This window comes from Haemaphysalis longicornis, unplaced genomic scaffold (genome assembly GCF_048455015.1).
Source record: "Haemaphysalis longicornis isolate Haplotype H1 unplaced genomic scaffold, Haemaphysalis longicornis Haplotype H1 scaffold_1, whole genome shotgun sequence".
NCBI lineage: Eukaryota > Metazoa > Arthropoda > Arachnida > Ixodida > Ixodidae > Haemaphysalis > Haemaphysalis longicornis.
Genome location: NW_027526203.1, coordinates 453,848,103 through 453,856,458, shown reverse-complemented (window position 1 = coordinate 453,856,458; position 8,356 = coordinate 453,848,103).

Below are 8,356 nucleotides of genomic sequence, written 5' to 3'. Positions count from 1 at the left end.
CCTATCATTTTCCGCTCCATTGCCCGCTGAGTCGTTCTCAATTTAAGTTGAACCCTCTTAGTGAGCCTCCAAGTTTCTGCCCCGTAGGTGAGTACCGGTAAGATGCAGCTGTCATACACTTTCTTCTTCAGCGACAATGGTAGGCTGCTATTCATTATCTGAGAATGTCTGCCATATGCACCCCACCCCATTCTGATCCTTCTAATTATCTCTGCCTCATGGTTGGGATCTGGGGTCACAACTTGGCCTAAGTAGATATATTCGCTTACCACTTCCACTGCCTCGCCACCTATCTCAAACTGCTGTGCTGTCCCGAGGTTATTGATCATTACTTTAGTTTTCTGCATATTAATTTTCAGGCCCACGGTTCTACTCTGTTCGCCCAGTGCGGAAAGCATGCTTTGCAATTCGTCCCCCGAGTTACTTAGCAAGGCAACGTCATCAGCAAATCTGAGGTTACTGAGGTATTCTCCATTAACCCTTACTCCCACCTGTTCCCAATCCAACGTTCTGAATACTTCTTGTAAGCATGCTGTGAATAACATTGGAGAGATTGTGTCTCCTTGTCTGACACCCTTCCTTATAGGTATTTTACTGCTCTCCCTATGGAGGATGATGGTGGCTGTAGACCCACTGTAGATATCCTCTAGTATTCTTACATAATGCTCATCTACCCCCTGGTTCCGTAATGCCTGAATGACTGCTAGGGTTTCGACCGAGTCAAATGCTTTCTCATAATCTATAAAGGCTATATATAGGGGTTCAGTATACTCAGCGCACTTCTCTATCACCTGATTGATCGTGTGAATATGGTCCATTGTTGAATAACCTTTACGGAACCCTGCTTGTTCTTTAGGTTGACTGAAATCTAAGGTTGCAGAGATTCGGTTAGCGATTACCTTGGTAAATACCTTGTAGACGAGTGACAGTAAGCTGATCGGCCTGTAATTTTTCAAGTCCTTCATGTCGCCTTTCTTATGGATTAGGATGATTTTCGCGTTCTTCCAAGATTCCGGTACCATTGCGGTCATTAGGCATTGCGTATACAGATTTGCCAGTTTTTCAAGTACAATTTCTCCGCCATCCTTCAAGAGGTCTGCTGTTATCTGATCCTCACCAGGTGCTTTGCCCCCTTTCATTTCTTTCAAAGCCTTCCTTACTTCTTCGGTCGTTACTGGTGGGATGTCTATCTCCTCTGAACTGCTGTCTAGTTCGGCATTATCCTGTATGTCCCGGCTACTGTACAGATCCTTATAGAACTCCTCGGCCACTGTGACTATTTTATCCCTATTTGTGATGACATTGCCTTGATTATCCTTAAGTGCATACATCTGATTTTTCCCCACGCCAAGACGTCTCTTCACTGCTTTCAGGCTACCTCCGTTCTTTACAGCGTATTCGATCCTCTCCATATTATACTTCCGTATGTCAGCTGTCTTACGCTTATTGATTAACTTCGAGAGCTCAGCTAGTTCTATTCTGTCAGCTCCGGTAGAGATTCTCATGGTTTGCCGTTTCCTGATTAGATCTTTCGTCTCCTGTGAAAGTTTACCAGTATCCTGTCTAGCCATAGTGCCCCCGACTTCTATTGCACACTCCGTGATGATCCGTGTAAGGTTGTCGCTGGCTTCCTGGGTCGTGGGCTCGGCTTCCTCGTTAAGGGCGGAATATCGGTTCTGCAGCGCGATCCTGAATTCTTCTACTTTACGTCTTACTGTTAGTTCGTTTATCGGCTTCTTTCGTACTAGCTTGTTGCGGTCCCTCCTCAAATCTAGCCTAATTCGAGATCTTACCATGCGGTGGTCACTACACCTTACCCTTCCGAGCACTTCCACATCCTGCACGACACCAGGGTTATCGCATAATATAAAGTCTATTTCATTTTTGTGCTCCCCATTCGGGCTCCTCCAGGTCCACTTCCGACTCTCCCGTTTACAGAAGAAGGTATTCATTATGCGGAGGTTATTCCGTTCTGCAAACTCAACTAGTAGGTCCCCCCTGCTATTTCTACAGCCCATACCAAAGTTCCCAACTGCCTTGTCTCCAGCCTGATTCTTGCCTACTTTAGCATTGAAGTCCCCCATAACTACGTTATACTGTGTTTTTACTTTAGCCATTGCCGATTCCAAATCTTCATAGAAGCGTTCCACTACTTGGTCGTCGTAGCTGGATGTGGGCGCGTAGCCCTGTACCACCTTGAGCTTGTACCTCTTATTGAGCCTAATTACAAGACCTGCTGCCCGTTCGTTAATGCTATAGTATTCGTCTATAGTATTCGTTATGTTATTCGCCTAGTCGATAGACTAGGCCACGTTTAACCGAAAGTTTCAGGATCTATCGGAGGAAGATCTCACACGTAAGCCCTCACGCACTTCCTTCATACACCTCTCCCGATTTCGCTTGTTGTGTTTTATGAGGCCCCATCCTGCCAGCATGATAACACCCGCTTCAATTTATTCTGGAAGCAGTGCGAGGCAATCCGTATATCTAATAACACATGTGCGCGTATATACAAGTTTTATGAAATTTTACACCTCGAAGGGGAGGTAGCAAAACCTCAAAACAGTAAGATGAGTCCCCAGCATCACAAGCCATGATATTTGACAACGTTAGCACTCGGCTGGGGTCTACAAAATGGACTGGATTAGAACAGACTAGCGCATACTGTCCGACCAACGCGTCGAGTCTGTGTGTCGTATACAGCGTATAGCGCCGTCAGTTTTGCCGGCTTTCACACCGGTATACGCAGCCGGCAGCGTATACCGCTGTCTGTTTTGTCATTGAAACAGTGGTACAAACGCGTCTTCGTGGATGGGAATCCACGCTATAGAAATTCTGCGTAACGCCAGCCACACACCGTATTCTATGCGCTATGGCCGACTCGTGGAGCGGACGCGGAAGTTGCCTTTTTTTTGCAATATTAGCAGCAAGCCTTATCCGACGCATCGCTCGAAACCGTTCTATTTTCAAAATTTTTAGCACCTGAGTAGACCCTCTCATGACCAACTCTTATGCAATACGCCCTGTTTAAGTCCACATTGTTGGCCTGCTGGCCGGAAATGTTTCTTCCACGGAGGCAAACACATACCACGATAAAAATATGCTGCTAAAAATATTTAATAAAAAAGACAGCAAGGCTGTTTCCTGCACTAGTACGAGGTTACGTATGCCGTAAAACTGCGCCTCTGCGTGTGCTAGCGTGACGGCGTAGGTTGACCTCCCAATATCATTCTTTTTTATTATCACTTATCTGTTTTTTCTGCAGCTCAGCAGCTGCAGCTATAGCATACCCCGCTTCGTTTCTGAACTCTGAAATTCCAACAACGCACCGCAAAAGGAACGCATTGTATCCATTCTGAGCAGACAAAAAGGTTATTACTGCGGAACGTTGTCCTCCATCCTCAAAACAAATCTCATCGCTGCGTAAATAGTCATGAAATTCTTTAATGACATCTTCTGCAGTAAGCGAGCACACAGTGTACGAATGTGCGGTCTTTGGCAGCACTAATTTTTTTTTTACTTTCAAAATGCTTAGGAAGTTTCTAGGTATCTGCTCCATCAGTCATTAAGCAAGGTACGCCTTGACTGTAACGAAGGTATTCGCCGCGAGCTCGACATGTAGGTGGCGACAGCGTCGCGCTGCTAGTGTGGATGCTCCGCTGAGCGGCCCGTAAGAATGCACACTGTGGGCGCGCTTCGTGCCTTTTTCCCGCCGCATGTGCGCACGAAAGGTGCAAACAAGAGTGGTATGCTGTTGTTCGGTTCCTCAACGTTCAATGTATAGCATGGAAGCGGCAGTCAGTTTTCATTACTACGCCAAAAAAAGCGACCACTCATCGGGAATCTCAGAATCGCCGTAATTGTGACAATGAACTTGTACGCTGTGGCTCGTAGCAAGCTCGATCTTTCCAAACTACGGCTTTGAGCCTTCAATAAAAGCATAAATAGAAACAAATCAGGAAGCATCGATCTCTGAAATTCAGTTTACAACGGCAATCTCAATGGCTTTCACTGGCAGCATGACGCATTCTTGCATTTGTGGGATGCCCTGAAATGGTAACATCACCTATCTGCCCCGACATTCTTTCTAAGAGCTTACGATATTTTTTGTGTGTTCGAAAGGCAACATAAAATTACTGAATTTTGATCAGCGCAGAAATATAAATGTAACCGCTCTAATGGGTCTTTTAAATGAAATTTTAACGACTCTGAAGGAAGGTTTGATGAATAACGGTTTCGGATTTACCGCTTTCATCGCAAGTGAACTTGCGAATTGAATTGTCAACGCACGCAGTACAAGCAACATCTCATGTTTAGCTAGGTTTTCGCAAAGTGACAAGCAGGTTTACAGTGTGCAAACCAAGCTTCTGGGACATCACAGTGAGCACAAATTTTCTGTTACGGCGGCTCTGTTGACCATTTGCGTTCCTTTTAAAATCTAACAGATGCCTGCAACAGCGAGACGTGTTTGCATTCTGGCGTATAAGGTCGCTTAAGAACCCTAAAGATGGCAATAAATGAAGTTGTTCTGTTGCAGATGTAGTAAAACATTTCCTTTTTATTTCTCGTTGCGAATGAGCGCAACGGGTTCCCGGTAACTACTTTGTTTTGTAAACTGAATATCGCCTTTGTCTTGGCATTTAATTCTTGAGGATTGGTTAAAAAATGAAATTCTGTGCATTTAGTTTTTTTTCGGGAAGAGGGGGGGGGGGGTCCTGCCAACGTTGCAAGAGCAGCGAGAAGAGAACGCATGTAACGCGAAAAGCCAAACTATGGTTATCAGTATTACTTACAATCGAAACTACTCTAGGCGTCGTGTTGTGTATACTATAGCGGTGAAAAAGCAGTACGTATTTTTAAAACTGATTAACCCCCCTTTGGCCCGGGATTGTCCAGGAATTGTGGCTCGCCTTTTTCAAAATTTATTGAAAGCAAGCATTATGGGAAAAATTAAAAAAAAAAACAGCGAGTCATGGCACACACCCCTCACACATGTGGGCAACAACGTGCATTATATTACGCGTTTTCTCCTCTTTCTTTAAACTTAGGTCCACCTTAAGAGGTTAAGACGCGACCATGTTAGGCATTTGGTTATGCTGAGTGAGACACGTTTCTGGACAAGGTGATTCATGTCGGATTTGAAAATGATATATATGAACATGACACACGAAATGCCACATGACAGACGCAAACTCATAACTGCTTAATTTTACCGAAGAATCCACCTAAATACTCTTGCGCAGCCATAGAAACGTATTTTAAATAGCAACTCGATACAGTTGAATAAATGTTTATTCCTCCTCCTCAGTATAAACAACGACTGTCCAAAAATGGTATTTATTTTAGAAAAGGTACGAGAAGGACACGATCACGCAGGCGCTTGCGGGTGTAAAATACGGGTCTTGTAATGTATGGGCGATAGCGCACGGGTCGTGTGCAGTGTAAATGTTTTTGTTTGTTTCTTCTTTCTATAAGGACACAGCGCAATTTTACAAGGGTGTGGAATTTGCCCGCGTATGCACAGGTCTTGTCGCTTCTTACCCGTTTCGCGTACTAAACTTTTATCCTTTAAATAATCACCACGCCACCTTCAAAAAGCACCCTTCGACGTTCCCGAAACGGCAGACGACTGCACTCAACAATAAGAGAAGTGCAATGTGTGGAAGCAATATGTTTACAACACGTTTCACACTCAAGCGGTTTCGTGGAATTAAACCAGCGCATGAACCCGCAACGGCCGCTGATTATCGCGTTTCTTGAGGAAATGCGCAAGCAGAGGTAACTATGTCATTGCTTACTGCCAAACGAGCACACATATTGGTTGTTTTGTCGTGTGCAGCACGCGTCTTGCGCCGTACGCAACGTGAAAAAGCAGACGACGCGAGAGCGCCATCCACACTACGAGCGGTTCGTCCCGCCGCCGCCAGGGGCCGACTGTGTTCGCGCTCGGGGCGAATACTGCTGTTCATTACTTTAGAGAACTTGCCTTACACACCCTAGCCCATACTAACTTTTCGTTTGATTTCTTTCTGGGCGAATTGGTATCAGCACCGACACCTTGTCCGAGATTTTAAATGCAGAGCATTTCAGTAACTCACGATGTCACCCGTGTTGGCGTCCGTAGTCCGCACGCTCACTGCGCATGCGCGTCGAGTCGAGGCGATACCGAACTCTCTCGCGAGGGGCATTGGATTGGATTCGAACACTCTCTCGCGAGGGGCATTGGATTGGATTCGATTGGATTGGCTTGGCTTGGCTTGGATTGGATTGGATTTGGATTGGATTGGATTAAAGTGGATTGTGTTGGATTGTGTTGCGTCATAGCCGCGGCACGTTGCGTCATAGCCGCGGCAGACGCATTGGGGCCGGCGCATGTGCTGTACTCTCTCTTCCGCGGTTTCCTCTCCTTCGGGCGCGCTGCGCATATAACCGGTGTGCCGTTCTCCGGCGAAGCAACATACGCGCTTGGCTCAAACTCCTAGAGTCCACGCCGCTTTACAAGTACGCCAAAGTCGTCCACTGGGACCGGCTTACGCAGTCCCCTCAACGTACATAAGCGGCGGAGCGCGCGTTCGGAATTCAGTCAAGGGCGTCTTTGCTTGGCTTTCGCTTGACGTGGCGCTTTGCTTTACTCGAGTAGATGCGACGCATTTACTCGAGTTCCCCCCGTGGGAAGATGCGGGCGGCTTTTTATTTGTCCACTGACACCTTGTAGTATTTCATTAAGTAGGCTGAAGGGCAGGCAGGCATTCTACAGGTGTGCTTAACATCCCTTTCAAATTCTCCTTATTCACCCGCCGCGGTAGCTCAGAGGCTAAGAGTTGCGCTGCTGAGCACGAGGTCGCGGGTTCGATTCCCGGCCGCGGCTGCCGCTTTTCTGATGGAGGCGAAAAGCAAAAACGCCTGTGTGTTCGAGATTTCGGCGTACGTTAAAGATCCCCAGGTGGTCAAAATTAATCCGGAGCCCTCCACTACAGCGCGCCTCATCGCCTGCGTTGCGTCGGCGCGTTAAACACCACAATCAATCAATCAATCAAATCGATTCTCCATATTTCCCCTTAACGTTACCTCTTTTTCTTCTTAGTACAGTTCTGCCAACGCTAAAAACATTAGCGTTCTTATTACAGTTATTGAGGTAATCAGTAAAGGTATTCTTCTGATTCGCTGAACAAGATGATGTCATCCGCGAATCTCAATTTGTCCAAAAATATTTTCCATTTACTGATGCCTCGGATTTTTCCCAAACAAGATTTCCAAACATCCCGGCTGGATTGTAATTCCGGAGAGCTGATGCATCCTCGTCTGATGCCTTTCATAATAAGGGACACTATAGGTAACGATGCTGCCACAGTTTTTTAATCATACCAAAAGGAAACAATAGCTCTCTCTCTCTCTCTCTCTCTCTCTCTCTCTCTCTCTCTCTCTCTCTCTCTCTCTCTCTCTCTCTCTCTCTCTCTCTCTCTCTCTCTCTCTCTCTCTCTCTCTCTCTCTCCTCTTTCCCTCTCTCCCTCTCGCTCGCTCTTAAAGAGAACTGAAAAATCTGGCAATTAAGCTGCCTTGTTTGAGTAGCCACTCTGTCAATTTGAAAGCGTATGCTGCGTCAACGCTAAAAATAGATCGAAACGCATGAAATTGCTAGTGCGAAATTGAGCGCGATATTGAGACTTTCGCTAGTGCGCCATTGAGGCTTTCGTTTAGTGTAATTGAAATTGAACGGGAAGGAAATAATTTGCAGTCTTAACCGGACAACAAACACAAGGAAGAAAGTTTTCGCTTCTACAAATGAGATTTCTCCGATTTGGGGCACCACTGATGCAGCACCTGGCTTATGATGGGCGCTGCATGGCTTCGGGATCAATTTAGACCTACAAATGTATCGAGCATGGTGGGCGTTATTGTTGATTGATTGATTGATTGATTGTAGGGTTTAACGCGCCGACGCAACGCAGGCGATGAGGCGCGCCGTAGTGGAGGGCTCCGGATTAATTTTGACCACCTGGGGATCTTTAACGTACGCCGAAATCTCGAACACACGGGCGTTTTTGCTTTTCGCCTCCATCAGAAAAGCGGCCGCCGCGGCCGGGAATCGAACCCGCGACCTCGTGCTCAGCAGCGCAACGCCTTAGCCACTGAGCCACCGCGGCGGGTGGGCGTTATTGTATTCATAAAATATCGTTACGTGGCGACCGAGCAAGTGAGACGAATCATTAGACAGGCGAACCGTCTATTTACCCATTTACATGGAGGCCATAAGATCACGTGCGCCTTACGTGATCGTCCTCGTCGTCTTCTGTCATGAGCCATGGCAGTGTGGGGCATTGCCCTCCTATGTGTCCTGTGACATCACCCCCCGGTC